The following is a 16696-nucleotide window of genomic DNA, read 5'->3' on the forward strand; positions in this document are numbered from 1 at the left end:
GAATAGGCTAGGATACCGTGAAGCAATCATATTGATTATACTGAGCTACCATAATGCAATCATATTGCTGCTTCTTCATTATCAATGTATAAATTGTTATACTTGTAAATAGATATTAATTTCTTTTTCACATTATCTTTTTATTTTTGATGTCTACTGTAATACATATAATATCTCCAGTATTCTATATCATATAGACAATATTGGTGTAGGTACTGGCAGAAAGACAATTCACCTTGTAAACACGACTTGATAAACTTACAATATTGATAAATACAGTACTATAAATGTATTTTCTCTTCTTTTTTCTTAGTAACATTTTCTTTTCTCTAGCTTATTTTACTGTAAGTATACAATATGCAATACATATAACATACCGAGTATGTGTTAATCTACTCTCAATTATCAGTAAGGCTTCTGGTCAACAGCAGGCTTCTAGTAGTTACGCTTTTAGGGAGTCAAAACTTATATGTGGATTTCCAACAGTACTGCAGTTGTCCTGGTGATTTGTTGACTGAATAATGGGAATGGGTAAGAAGGAAGGATGAATTAGAAGGTGTTTTGACTACTTTCAAGTTTTGGGCTTGAATATATGATTAGATAATTATATCTTTCTCCAAGAATAAAATTAAAATGGACCAAGCCTTGTTGATATATAACAAGAAGAGCCCTGTTATGAACATAAATAATGTAAAGTTCCTCTGAAATATATGCAGAAGTGTCCAGTAAACTTTGATTATACAACTTACAAATAATCTATACTCAAATGTCCTGTTTTTAGAGCAACACACACACATGCACACACCTGAGTGTGTGCTCATGCACACACTCTGAGTTTATATCTCTGATGAGTCAGGGAGCAAGTAAATATTCTTAAGTTATAACTAGAGATATTTAATTATTAAAAAGTTGATGTTCATTAACCATATTAATGTTAACTTATCCATATGTACAGAACAGCTAATACTACTTAGTGGTTGTAGAAAGCTCAAACAATATGACTATTTAGTATATCCTAAGAAAAATTAATTTCGATTAAAACTTGACTCTTTTAAAATTATAGGATGATTTAAAACCAAATTGTTGCATTTAAAAATAATATTTAGAGTTGCCCAAGGGACAATTTCAGGGAAAATTATATATTTGAGAATTCAGATTCATGTCATTTTTATGAGAAGTCTGATTCTATTTTTAAATCTACCATTAGTATTACACTGCATAAATCTATTTTTGTATTTATAATCCTAATGCTGAATTTTCAAAAAAACTTTCAACACTATGTTTCCACATATAGAAATGTCAATTCTATTATACTTGATATATTTTGTGTTGCATAAGAAACACACTGGAAATGCAGCTCTTTTCTGCCTGATGCTTTTCAATAAATTTACATTTTATTTTAAATCCCCATAGACTCAAAATAAATATTCAATAAATCCCTTTTATCTGCCTCTGGGCAAAGGTGATTTGAAAATAAGGGATTCTTTGTCAGATGTTGATGTAAACATAGAGCTGTTGTTATTTTATATTCCTCCAAGGATGACTACCCATAGACTAACAGAAAGGATGATAAATGCTGAATAGTCTCAAACAGAAGTAACATAATATTCAAGAGCAGCACTCTAAGTTGACAAATAAAATAACAACACGCACAAACACAGGGTGAAGGAAACTTACCATGGAATAAAGTATTGAAAAATCCCATATCCATAATGAATTATGGAATGTCAAGAAAAATATCCAAATGGAAAAGGAAACATTGGAGAAATAATAATTATTTCTCTATAGCCTTCTACATGGTTTAAAAAAACACTAAGTCAGCCTCGATTTGCACCATAATAAGTGTGTATTTTTAAAGAATGCTTAATTAATTCTAATATTGTGTGGAAAAGCTCGGAATTTAATAACTGCAATCTTTATATCATGTATTTAAAAAAAAAGTGGATGGTGAAAAATCAGAAATTTTAAAAAGCTGAGGTCATTTATAAATTACAACATAAAAGGTTGAAAATTTTTGAAATTTTTTCACCATTTTGAAAATTTAAGATGTTATTAGAATATAAAACTTTAAATGAAAATGAATAATAAAATCAGTATAGTCACTGTTAATGGTGTTCAAAAAAATGATTTGAAAAAATATTCAAGTAAGAAAATAAACTACTTCCCACCAGAAATCTTGAAACACTGTCTTCCAAGGTAGAATTTGTGTGAACAACTTATAAAACAAGACTGCTGAGTCAAAGCTAGGAGTGGATATGGAAAAAAAAAGAAAAAGAAAAAAACATATTGATGATTGCCCTCAAAGAACAAATTACCTTTGAAATGGGAAATCCTTGACTAGCCAAATGGAATTTTTTTGAACTTAACTTTTTCTTTTTCTTTATAAGAAAAAAAGAAAGAAAGAATTTAACAGCCAAACCATATATTGGTGCTGAGTCCTGGATTTGTGAACTCAGTCATTTTTCAAACTGAAGCTGAATCAATCATCATTTTGTTATCAAGAAAGAATTAAATCATTTGATTAACCTCAGGTGACTCGGCTCAACTGAGGCCCATGGAGGGAGGGACATCAATTTGTTAAATGTAGGGATTCTAATAGGCTATTATCTTCTATTCCTCATTTAAAGTATCAGACGAGTAAATAGTCTAAGAGCCTGTAGACTATCAAATAATACTTGTGAAAATGGTATCATTAATTAGAACATGCAATACATTTGTACTAAGGATCATCAAATTCCCTATAAGTTAGACTTGCTTGGATCAGTTTACTCTATAGTCATCGAAGTGTATATGAGAAAAATTTACTGAAAAACTGCCCAATTATTTATTCTCTTTCAAAAAGAAAGACAGTGGATAAGTTTATCAGAGTAAGTATGTACAATTTAATTTAAAATCTTTGAGTTTTTTAAATGTCAAAGAAATAAGGATTTATTATTTTATCAATTTTATCAACATATATTTATCAGTCCCTTCCTTGGTCAACTCTCAAGATGTAGCAAGGAAGTGAATCACTGTAGACTCTGAAAATATATGTTTCTGAAATGGCGACAATGTGTTTAGCCTGTGGAGGGGTTTGTTTGGCTAGAATAACTACACCGACTGAACAAATTTTACAAATTTTATACAAATCTAGATTCTTACATTCTGCTACATCCTTTGAAACATTGCTTTCATATGCAGGCAAAAACTCACCTTCTTCTACGATCCCTTTAAACTTGTGGATGTTGTGCCATGATATCTTGTGCCACAGTTCTCAGCCCAGTATGTAATATACTAATAGGCATCTTGATATTTTGTTCAATTGAAAAAATAGTTATCTTAATCACTCTTATCCCAAGAATATGTTCACCCCTAATTCTTCAAAATGCATTTGAATAAAATACTTCAAAGAATGTGTAGAGAAGTATTTTTGGTGACTGATTTTTATATTAAAATATTATTGCAATAAAATCTTAAATCAGAAATGAATACTGCAATAAGAAACCCAACTTTTCATTACATTAAAACTGATCTGAAACAGAAACAAATTTCTGTGACAGTAAGGTACTGGGAAAGAATCACAGATTTAATAAGTTTCAGAGAAGAGAGCTAGTTTACATGAAGTAAGAAAGACATTTCCTGTATTTGGACAAAGCAAGAGAGCAGAAAAAGAACAGAATAGCTGTGAAGCAGGTGGCAAAGTATCCTCAGAGGGTTTTTAAATAATGATGGCAATTTTGAATCAGGTCTTGTATGAATGGGGATCTAAGCCACTAGTGAGTCTAAGGATAGACTGGTCATGCTTTTCTTTTTATTCGTGGGCAGAAGCCAGTAATATTTGAACAACCCAGGTAACAAGTTAGGTAACTAATAAGAAGGAAAATTAAAACAGCCCATCTCTAGGATTCAGTTTTTTAAACATTGCTCTTTTATTTTTGTGTTTAATGATACAATATATACATTTTTATTCCCATATCTCCTAGCATGGTGTAGATGATGAAGTGCCATAGAATTTGTTTGCCATATCTATAATACTTTCCCTGCAATGGAAAATAATTCCCCACCAAATTAGGTTTTTAAATTGAATAATAGGAAAAGCACAGCCTGAATCTAAATGATTTCTATCCATTTCTCAGTCTGAAGAATGACAAGCTAAAACTATCTCTACAGTTTTTAGTTATTGTTGGCTTTGTTTTTTATTTTCTTTTATGACTTAAATACCTGAGCAAGACTTTTAAAAACTCTTTGTATAAGCAATAATGTCAAGTAAATGAGAATATACAGTCTTTGTGCATTCCTTTTAAAAACAGCATAACTTTTAAGTTTAAATTGTAAACTTTCGTTAGCTAGTGAAGAATCAGTTTAATGCTTATATAGTGTTGAACACTTTACAGTTGAAAGGGATGTTTATTAGAGATATTTAGTATTTGAAGGCAACTATAATCAAAGGAAAAACCATCTGTCCACTGAGTGCTACCAGATTATATTATCAAGCATAGCTGCGAATGGTCACACAGTTGGGTCAATGATGTTCCTTCCCTTTCATTGCCAGCTAATTGCAACAGAAGTCCTGTTATTTTCTACATTCCCTGATAAGAAAATATTTCACTGATATGTAAAATATAAGATGCCCAGCCCTTTTTTGTGGATTATTAAATATTCATCAGTCAAGAACTCTGGATAAGATATAATAAGAGTTTTTTATTCTGTGATTTTTTTTTTTTTTTTTTAAGAAACTGTAAGTGGGAAAAATAGGATCGATGACGGAAAAGTAACAACAATGGAATTTAAAACATTCTAAATTTATTTATCCAAATCTGGATATTTTCTGACATCTAAAAGTGATGTTATCATAAGCATTTTCTCAGATTCTACTAGACAAATGATCACTGTATTCTGTTAAATTACACTGGGCCTCCCAGAATCACACTCATCAGAAGTAATGGCTCCTGGTACTGGAAGCATATGGAGAGCTTACTAGAGAATCAATATTTCCATCTCAACTTAGTTTTTTAATGGGTAGTATGTGATATATGTTAATTCATATTAATATTTATATGTCATCATGCTTTTATTCATATTATGTCCTCCATAAATATATTATTGAACTCTGAGAAATCTAACTTAACTGCCAACACTTACTTAAATGCAGTCTTTCTTAAGTTTTATGTGATCTCTATATAGCATGCCAAGGGTAGAATTAACTCATCATTCCCACTTGACAATTTTCATGCCTCTAATCACATTTTGCTTAGATATCAATAACTTCCACAATACTATGTACCTTTTGGAATCACCTCTACTTGCAAATATATCATCATTTAAATTACAAATTAATACAACTTATTTTGGGAAAACTATTTTAATATAATTGTAAGCTTCTTATTTGTTTTATCATTCATTCTTTCTCTCTCCTCCCCCACTCCAACTTTCTCCCCTACACACTGTTAAAAAATAAAACAAAAGGCCCAAAATAACTCACATGTACTAATAAGCCCCACATCACCAAATGAAGACTTAATTACAGTTTCTGCTCTCTCAGAAATGAAATCTTAAACCATGCAATCAGGAATCACCGATCAGCCCTAGATAGGTAATCTGCCTGACAGACCCCTATCATCCCCTATAGGAAAGAAACTTTGCAATAACGATGGTTTTTTTTTTTTTTTTCCTTTTTACCTAGTATAACTTCCTTGCTCCCACATTTACCTATAAAAGTCTCATTTTGTACAGCTCCTCAGAGGTCCTTTCTATCTGCTAAATTGGATGCTGCCCAATTCATTGATTTTTGCTCAAATAAATTCATAAAATTTATAACAGTCCTCAGTTTATCATTTAATAGTTCTGGTGTCAGAGGAGGGAACCAAAGAAGCCCCAGATACCTTCTGGGAGCAGTGAGACACCAGACATAGGTACCTGCTGAGTCCCCTGAGCTGGTTGCTTTCTCGCTATCTCTGGAGGTGGTGGGTGATTAAGTCCCTCTCAAATCCTACCTAGTTCTGCAACTTTTGTGTTATGAGCTTTCAGTCTTTCTTTGAGTATTTCTTTTTCTAGACTGGGTCTGAAAACCAGCCAGAACAGGACTGAGTCTGACTTAAAAACTAGACTGGGTCCAACTTAAACAGAACCAGGTCCAGTGTGAGTCCTCAGGTGAGTTAAATTGTAAAGCGAGACAAGTAGATTAACCTTATTAAAATAATTTTGAATTACAGTAGCCCCAATAGAGAACTTTTTACCATCTTAGATGAGTTTATCTACTTATGAGGTTAGCAAGAAATATAAATTTTCATGAGGAATCTAAACAGAATTGTTAAGAACAAGTAAATTAAATAGATGTAAGAAAAAGTTTATAAACTTTTCAACAATATGCTTTATAGTATGTCTCAGTTTCTTTTAATAATGTATATACATATATTATAGGTGCATGTTTTATATTTATACAGAATTTCTTAATCCACATCCAAATAAGCATTATGTATAATAACATAAAAATAAAAATCAGCTCTTATTTTTATTCAGTCATTTTACTGGAACAATGAGATCTTTATATGAAATGATTTAGAAGTTTTGCAATACCTGAACATGGTGGCCAGGACCCGAATCAGCGATAATGTACAATCCTGATCTTTTAAGTTAAATTCTAGCCTCTACATTTCTTTCTTTTACAAATATGAGTCAGTATTCTGCTCATTCCCCTAGCTGTCTAGTTATTGATGTCCATCTTGGTATCTGTCTCTGCCAAAGGAAAAATAAATGGGCTGTCATGTGAAAACTAAGAAAATTATCTATTCATACTTGAGATATTCCAAATGTCATTGTTTTTATTATACAGCATGTCAACTACATCAAATTATATTTGAAACTTATATTCAAACTACAAAGAAAAATTATAAAATAAATACTTTATGTGTATAAAATGACTTACGAAAAAAATATCAATATTTCAGATTTTGTGCCCCAGCCATATCTTCTTTCTCACCAAGAATAATTCCTCATTATACCACATATATATCCCTAAGTGTATATTTTGTTGTTTCTGACCTAATATAATATAGTCATATTGTATAACATATTTTGTCACATACTCTTAAAATACATACATATTATTTATTCCATGGCAGGTTCAGAAAGTTGTCATGGAAGAGACTAAAATATTCAAAATTATAACTGATGAGTGTAGACAATTTCAAGATGTCAGTGACTACAATTTAGAAAACAAATCTAAGTAATCGTGACTCCATATGGATGCTTACTGTTAAAGCCAGGAGGACGTTAATTATTAAGAAGGTATCAGCATTTCTATCTCACTGACAGGATAGAGACTTTGGATGTGGGAGCATGTGCACATCATTAATGGAAGGGTTTCCTGTTGAGGGGTAGAGAGATATTCCATCAGGTATCAACATGTTCTCTATGGGTTTTAACACTTAAAAAAATGTGATTACCAACTTGATTTGACAAGAATCTCAATACTGAGTAAAGGGAGACAAAGAATACTAGCGTTCTAGCAACTATAATAAAAAGATATCATTGTAAATCAAAGAACTGAATTTTATAAAACAGAAAATAATAAGTCATTTCTCTTAAGTACTAGTCATCTTACTCAACTCCTGCCTAATATATGAAAATTTTATTGACAATTTCAATTGTGTACCTAATATAAATCTCAAACTCATTTTGTCCAAAGTAAATTTTCTTCTTGAAATCTTTCTACTCTTTAGTATATACCCTAAAAGAACTATGTAGAAAAACATTCAGAAACATAAATTTTATAACGGCAATAAGGCTAGAAGGATAACGAAATTAGGATATATGAAGAATAGAGAATACTAAAAACAGCAAAATGAATGAATATAGATTAGTCTCAAAAATGTATTGTTAGAAACACAGCACACAGACTTGGGAGTGGTGGCACAGACGATCTCTCTCACAACTACTCAGCTCTACCATTTTAGTACAAAACTATTCACAGACAATACTTAAATGAACATGCATCACTGTTTTCAATAATTTTTTTTTACAAAAACAGGTGGTGGGCTGGAGAACTTGGAGGCCATAGTTTTCCCACCTCTAATTTAGTCTAACACCATCTACTAATATCCTCCAATTATTAAAAAAAAAAAAAAAGCAAATCTTGAATGCAACTGATGATTTTTGCAATTCCATCTGGCTGCAATTCTTATTCTTGTCATAGATCCCAGTGAAAAGAAATATGCAAGCCTATCAAATGTTCTGGGAGAGAGAGATTCACAAGTTGTCTAAAAGAACCAACAAAAATGCCAATCAATTTACCAGTTATAATGAGTATTTACATTATGAATGTATAATCCAAACATTATTTGTATAGCCTACGGTATGTTTTTTATTACATAACACTTTTTATACAGTGTCTCTTGTCTTGGCTATGATATTGGAGTCTGAGTTGTCAGCTTGGTCCCTTAAAGTTGCCAGTTGCAGACAAAATCACACTGTGATTTTATTTTTAATATGGATATGTTATCAAACTGTGATAAACTTATAATTCACTAGTCCTGCATCAGGAGATGGAGTGGGAAAAACTGTATTTAATACAATTCGTATCTGAATAATCTATATGGCTTACACAGTTTGTGTTGTTCAGAGACGTCTAGAGTTTGATATTTGTTTTTTTAAAGATTAAAAGAGCATTTGCCTCACTGTAAATATACAGCATGTAAAATTTATATAGTATATAAATGGCAATAAGTTAAATATTTTGTGTCTTATTTTTACTGCTGCTTGCCCCATTTACTTACAGACACTTATTGTCTTCTGCCTGTTGAATAAGGTTGATGACACTTTCTAAAAACCTCCACACTCCATAATCAATCAATCAATCAATAATAAAAGATTCTACAAAGGTAACAACTAGAGAAACTAAAAACATTCAAATGACGACATTCAAATTCTCCATGTCAATGACATCTGGAAAAGTGCTTATCAACACTTTCAGAAATCTGGAAGGGAAAATACACTTAACTTGGATGTGAATTCATTTTTTTATAAGAAAATGACTTATTTTTACATGAAAAACAAAATGCCTGGGCTGGAGTTTAAAATAATAATATCATTTACTGAATGATTAGTATGCGATGAGAAATATTCTCTATGTAGAAACCCACACATCTTCAGAACGTCCCTGTGAAGAAGGTGCTATTACTGCCATGTCTATGTTACAGATGATGAAATTAAAGCGAAGACATTTCAGGAAATTGCCCAAGGCTATCTATACATGACAGGCATTCGACAAATCCCATGTCTAACCCTTAGCAGTTTGGCTGTTCGACCTGCTCCAGTCCAAATAAGGTTTCTATTTTGCCTGATCTACATTCTTGACTGCAAAATTTTTTAGCAGTTGACTAAGACATGTGTGTAATACTTAGCTTGAACTAGATAACCCTTAAGGCCTTAAAAAAAAAAAATACCATGATAAAATTCACAAAAAGTCTTAGCTTCATAAATGTTTTTGAGCTTTTCAAAACTGTATCCATATTATTTTTATATAAAATGTTATTCATATATCCTAAAGTCATTTGTATTTTCTCTTTATGATCTCTTATTAGAAGATGTAATTAAAATTCTTGTTACTGGAAAAGAGTGAAATTGCAGAATCTCATAACTGCAGAGAGATCATAGAGGTTGGACTCAGAGAACCAAAGTCATTTCTACATCCCTTTCAATCTTGCCAATCCTGTTATTTTAAACGAGGAAATTCCTGGAAAAGGGGGATTATAAAACCTATCTTAAAGAGTAGCTATGAAATGAAATACATTGTGATACATGAATACTGATACTATTGATTCAACCTATATAAACATTATGAAATTTCTGAAAGAAACATTATTAAAAAGCCTAAGCATACATCTATGAATTCACTTTAAGTGATGACAATTTTCAGAGATCAAGGTAATTTCAACTGTTTAGACCTTGGTTCAGTGGTGAGCCCACAAATTTAGGTATTAAACTTATCTACACGGGAAATAAATTAGTAATATTTTCTTTAAGTGAAATTTTCTTTAGAATCAAGTCAGAAAATATTATTTGATGTCATAAGAAAAAAGAACAGAAACATGGGCCTACTTAAAAGTAAAATATATGTATATCTGTATTGAGCAAGAGCATGAAAAGGTCACTTAAGTAAATATTGTATTCTCTTTACCCTGACAGGTTGCCACTGCTTAAAGAATTAATTTAATTAACTTAGATTTCACTTATTTATAAATGATAATTATTTTCATTTATAGTACTTGTAGTATATCACAGAATGATTATTGCCTAAAGTTTCACATCACTTGATCCACAGCAAGACTTTACATTTCATTATCATTATCACTGTTATAGTGCTTTATCAACATCATTCTCTAACTATAAGTAAAAATAATATAATATAAATACTTAAGGGAAATTCCCAATGCTTACAGAGATACTGAAATCTAGAAATCTGGAAACTACATGCAAAGGCAAATGAAATCCTTGGCTGATTCTCTCAGTAAAGACATTAATAATTTGGAAATTTCTAGTAAAGAGTTATATTCTTAGGAGAATAAAAATGATGATAACTCTGTGCAAATGGGGAAGAGGCAAGAAATGTAAGTTTCCAAACATGAACAAACAAAACTCAAAGCAAGCAGAAGGAAATAATAAATATTAAATCAGAAATAAATGAAAGCCACATAGAAAATCAATGAAACCAAAAGCTGATTCTTAGAAAAGAACAACTAAATTGATAAGCCTGTATCTAAACTGATGAAGAAAAAACAAAGAGAAGACTCGAATTACTAGATTATTAAGATGAGGTTGAAAGAAAGCACATCACTATTGACTTTAAAGAAATAAAAAAAATTATATTTGCCAATTAATTAGATATTAAAGATGAAATGATCAAAGACATTTTGTTCTAGTAAGACAAAAACTACTCAAACTGATAAGAAGAAATACAAAATCTAATAGTCTTATAACAAGTGAATAAATTGAGTGAGTAATCAAAACACTTTCCATGCCAAAAAGCCTGGCATGGTGAATCATCCAAACTTTTAAAGCAGAATTAACACCCTTCTTTCACAAACATATCCAAAATTAGGAGAGGGAGAATGGTTCCCAACATATTCTACCACACCAATATCATCCTGACACCAAAGTTATACAAAGACAATACTTAATAATAAAAGGCTATAGCCATTCCTTCTAAAATTAGAAATATGATGTTTTCACTTCTATTTAACATTGTGCTGGAGAGTACAGGATAATTAGGCAGGAATAAGAAAAAAACAAGTACCTAGATTGCAAAGGAAAAAGAAAAACTATCTCTACTTGGAGATGACAAGATCTTGTACATACAGAATGGTAAGAAAAAAATACATTCACATAAAAAAAGAAAACAGCAACTACTGGAAATAATAAATAAGCCCAGCAATGATGGAGACAAATTCATAATACCAAAAATCAACTGTATGTCTATACATCAGCAATAAAAACCCCACAAATGAAAGAAAACAGTTCCAATTATAACAGCATCAAAAAGACAGTACTTATGGTTATAGTTAACAAAAGTGTAAGGTTTTACACTTAAAACAAAAAATCATTGTTGAGAGAAATTAAATGAGAACTAAATAAATAGAAAAACATCCCAGGTCATTGACAGGAAGAAATATCGTTAGAATGGCAATAATCTCCAAATTCATCTCTATATCAAGTGACCTTCTTCTCCAGAAATTGACAGTGTTCCTAAAATTACTAGGAAAATTCCAGGGTCCCAGATTAGTCAAAACGATCTGGATTAAGAAGAACAAATTGGAAAACTCACTTGTCCTGATTTCAAATCTTATTGCAAATAGACTGGAATCGAGACAGTGGTATTGGCAGAAAGATAGACACATAGATCAATGGGTGAGAATTGAGAGTCCACAGATAAACCTTTACATTTATGGTCAGTTGATATGTGACAGAGTGCCAAAACAATCAAGGATGGAATATATTATTTTCCATAGGTGGTAGTGGGAAAAATGTCTATACACATGCAAATGGAAGGAAGGGAAGGAGGAAGGAAAAGGGGAAGAAAGATAAAAGGAATTTGGATCTGTCTCATGCAATATGTAAGAATTAACTAAATTGGATCATAGAATTAAAAATAAGAGGTCAATGTATAAAACTCTTAGGAGAAAACAGAGGAACAAATCTTTACAACTTTGGGTTGGCAATAGTTTATTAGATACAATAAGGAAAACTGTAAACAAAAAAAGACTTAAAAAATTGAATTTCAACAAAGTTAAAAATTTTTGTGCAAAGACATGTCATCAAAGAAATCAAAAGAAAACCCACAGAATAGAAAAAAAAAAAATACTTGCAAATGATATGCCTGATAAGAGACTGAACATCCAGGCTGTATAAAGAATACTTAAAATTCAACAATAAAAAGACAACCCACATGGAAAATGGAAAAGAATCTGAATAGATATTTCTCTAAAGATTTGTAAATAACTAAAAAGTATATGCAGAGATGCTCAACATTTAATTATTAGGAAAATATAAATCAAAACTACTACAAGATATTCTACACACTTATGAAGATGACTAAAAACAAGAAGACAAGCAAGAACAAACATTGATCAGGACACAGAAAAACTGGAAATTTCATGGTTCAACTTTAGAAAACAGTTTGACAGTTCCTAAAAATGTTAAACATTATGTCCTAGCAATTTAACTCTTAGGTATATCTCAACTTAATTAAAACTTGTTTACATAAACACTGTTATGTAAATGTCAAAAAAAACCAGCATTATCCCTAACAGCAAAATATGGAAACAACCTAAATATCCCTTACCTGATGAATAGATAAAAATATGTAGTATTTTATACAATGGAATAGTATTTACCATAAAAAAGAGTGAAGTTCTGGTACATGTTACAACCTGGATGAACCTGTAAAACATTATTCTAAGTGAAAGACACCAGTAACAAAAGATCACTTATGTAATTCCATCAATGCAAAATGCCATATTAGGAAAATAAATGGAGACAAAAAGTAGATTACTGTTGCTAGGAGCTGAAGGCTGAGAGAATGGAGTATGACTGCTAATGGGTATGTGGTTTCCATCGTTCCTTTGGGGACGATGAAATGTTTTAAAAATAGTGGTGACGACTGTACAACTTTCAGTACAGTAAAAACTACTGAACTGTACAATTTAAAAGGGTAAATTGTATGTATGGTATGTGAATTATATGTCGATAAAGCTGTTTTTAAAAAAACAATGGAAAAGGGTTTATGATCATTTACAAGTCTTCCCATTTATAAATGTTAATTTATAAATGATAGACTCATCTCAAATATAAAATTCTTTATAATTTAATAAAGAGTGATATTAAGAGAGAAAAATGATTAGCCATTGAAATTTAAATACAGCACTCTGAAGATAAACATGCCATCGGTTTCCAAATCACAAGTCAAAGAAGGATGGATTTATTAAAGAAATTATCTCTTACAGTTTCATGTATCAACATGTCAGCTCAGTTCCTAGTCTCTATTACATTTTGACACCAGTGACAGAACTGCATGTGTTCCAGAATCTTCTAATTACCATAGAATATGCTAGAGTAGAAAGAAATATTAGACTCAAAATACAGATACATGTAAAAATACTATGCCTTCGGCCACATTCAGATATACGTGTGCTGTTTTCATTGTATGCCCCCAAACTGACCAATATATAGGTTGAAAACTAATTACCTCATATGATGAAAATGAGAAGTTCTAGTTAACTCAAAGAGTTAGCAAACAGTCTAGCACAGTTCTGGTTTACTGGGGAGAGAAACAGATTTCAAGTTTAAATACTTGGTATGAAAAACCAACTCCACCACCTACACAAAAAATATGTTATTCTTACCTTAACTGTCTGTGTCTCTTTCATTTAGCTTTTAAAAAGCTAATACCTAGCACTAAGAATTCCTGTGAAGTGTAAATGAAAATCAAATGTTAAAAGAGTCTAATATGTGGTAGGCAATCCATAAATAGTTTCGATATCTGATTAACTTGTTATTCCAGATGGCATATAATAAAAAAGCATATATTAATTAAACTATACTGAGTATAATGAACACATTTTAATCATTTAGAATGTACTTTTATGTTTTGAAAATATTTAAGGATCATTCTCAGGAATACTCATTTTCTACATGTCTTAAAAAAAGATTTTTATATAATGAAAGAAAACATAGAATATCTCCTTATTGTGCATTATTAAAATGGCAGAAGTTCACATGTATGAAACTCCACTTGGAACCTTATAATTAGAATAACATATATGAAGATTTTTGAAGTCTAACATGTAAGATCCAAACTTCTGTAATTATAAAGGACCACTAGGCACAGTATTGTATTTTAATGAAATGAATAATACTTCTTTTAAAAACAGGTACTTTTCAAAATAATATCAAGACTGAAATTTTTGAATACTGGAGGACAATGATCCATTACAGCAGTTAGTTAAACCAGTCACTAACAAGCCATATAAAAAATATAATTCATAAATATATAATTCAGAGGGATCAAAACACAGTATTGTATATTAATATCTGTAGGTACATTTTTGCTGTAATAAAGTTTAAAAGGTTATATTCTCCTTTATCTATTTTCTTATTTGTGAAAAATAAAACAAAAATGATTCTTTTCTCTCCAGCTCAACAGAAAAAGTCACATAAATCAAAATGTCATCAGTGAACTGGTAGTACTGTAATACACAGCCCATCACAGTCTTCACAGTGTATCAAATAAGTATCACAGAGGAAGAGAGACAAAATAAAACCCCTGGAGGTGCCACAGAAGAAAGATCAACAGTAAATGAACAAATACCCAATGCTGCCCTCTGGGCCCCTGTGCCTTTAGGAGGAATGAAATCACTGTGGCAGAAGTCCATCAGACCTGCTCGGCTTTTCACGGCCACTCATGTGCAACACTCCTGACACTAGATGTCATACTATGCAATACGAGAAATTAATAGTTACTTTTTTTTTCCTAAAAATCTAATTTCTTTCCCAGATACCCCTATATGTATATTGCTGCTTTCACTGTGAAGTCATTTTCAAGTAATGTCTAGAGATAAACTTCTAAGTCTCAGGTCAAACCTGAGTTGTATGCTTTAAAGAATAAAAAAAAAGTTTGAAAATAAATAAAGCCTCTAGGAAAATGGGGAAACATTGTGCCTTTTGTAGCACATTTTACTTCAGGTAATTTTCTCAGATATAATTTTTACCAAATTTATGTTTATGCTGAACCTCTTGATTTGTCTAAAGGCTGACAGATACACACAGAAAGTCAATTCCTAAGAAATTCTGGAGTAAAGACCTCTCCTGTAAGAGCAGTAAACATAAACCCATATAACTATAGTGTCAAAAATCTTCTATTCTTTATCTAGCACAGTATAAGAATGACTGATAATAATACATACCACACACCATCTCTTAATTATCCCACCTTATGTATTTTTTCACATTAGTTTGAATAACTTGCCCAAAGTGAGAGAGCTAGTAAGCATCCTGTCTCAAATGTGACGTCCAGGCTAGCTGACCCCATCACTGGAATTTCAACCTCTATGCTAATATGGGGGCAATTAAGGTAATAATGCCAAATTAGCATAACCTATTTTCTTTATTCAATATGCCACCCAAGCCAATCTGTAGTTTAAATGACATGAGAAAAAAGAAAAAGAAAGAAAAAAAAATAGTGTATCCAGCTTAAATTTCTGTTAAGTCTAATGTTTGTGAAAATAAAGCTACAAATACCTATGAAAATTACTGTGGGAATCAAAAATATCTCTGAAATCGAATTTTATAGGATCAGTAATTATGTTGATAGCTCCTTTGATATCTAGCCTTGCCCTAATTATATTTATCTTTTAATAAATTTCAGATAAGAATTTTCCCATTCCCTTCATTTGTAAATATCAATTTTTTCTGATATTAGGGTCACATAATTGTTGCAGAATTATTCAGATCAGAAACTGAAATCATCTTAATTCAACCAAAATTGAATTACAGTATCATAGTGCTTCTAGAAGTATGAACCCTACCACATTAAATCAGATTAAATTACCATCCTAAGTATCAGTGTTTTGATTATTCAGTATCTCTTCAACTAAATTAAAAACTTTTCCAGCGACATATAGAAAAGTTATCTTTAGCAAAACAAGGGTATTTAAATAAACCATAAACTGAATCCAAGCATTAACATACGATCTCTTTTTATGGAATATAATTCCAATCACCCATAATCCCCATTTAATATATCTATCTGTATAATTCTGTCTTGAATGCATAAAAATGGAATACTTGCATACCTTTAAAATAAAGCCTGATTGTCTACGGCCACACTACCCTGAACAAGCCCGATCCCATCTGATCTAAGAAGCTAAGCAGGGTCAGGCCTGGTTAGTACTTGATGGGAGACCACCTAGGAAGACCAGGTGTGTTATAGGCGTAAAAAAAAATTTAAAAATAAGGGATTGTAAGCTGACAAGGTCCTTGTAATCTGTGAGGTCAACCAAGGGTTGCCTCACCTAAAAAAAATAATAATAATAAATTAAAAAATAAAATAAAATACAGCCTTAAAAAAATGACATTGATCTTTCTGTATTCAGTCTTATTTTACATGAAGTTATTTTCTGATTAAAAAGCTTTATATTCCTATTAATCTTTTCCTATTTATAAT

The 16696-nt window shown here is 31.1% G+C and overlaps 1 pseudogene; it reads left to right on the forward strand.

Annotated features, from left to right (window-relative positions):
* Positions 1-16345: 16345 nt before the first annotated feature.
* On the forward strand, positions 16346-16465 carry LOC111733341 (annotated as a pseudogene).
* The last annotated feature ends 231 nt before the right edge of the window (positions 16466-16696 follow it).

This window comes from Pteropus vampyrus, unplaced genomic scaffold (genome assembly GCF_000151845.1).
Source record: "Pteropus vampyrus isolate Shadow unplaced genomic scaffold, Pvam_2.0 Scaffold13, whole genome shotgun sequence".
NCBI classification, from domain to species: domain Eukaryota; kingdom Metazoa; phylum Chordata; class Mammalia; order Chiroptera; family Pteropodidae; genus Pteropus; species Pteropus vampyrus.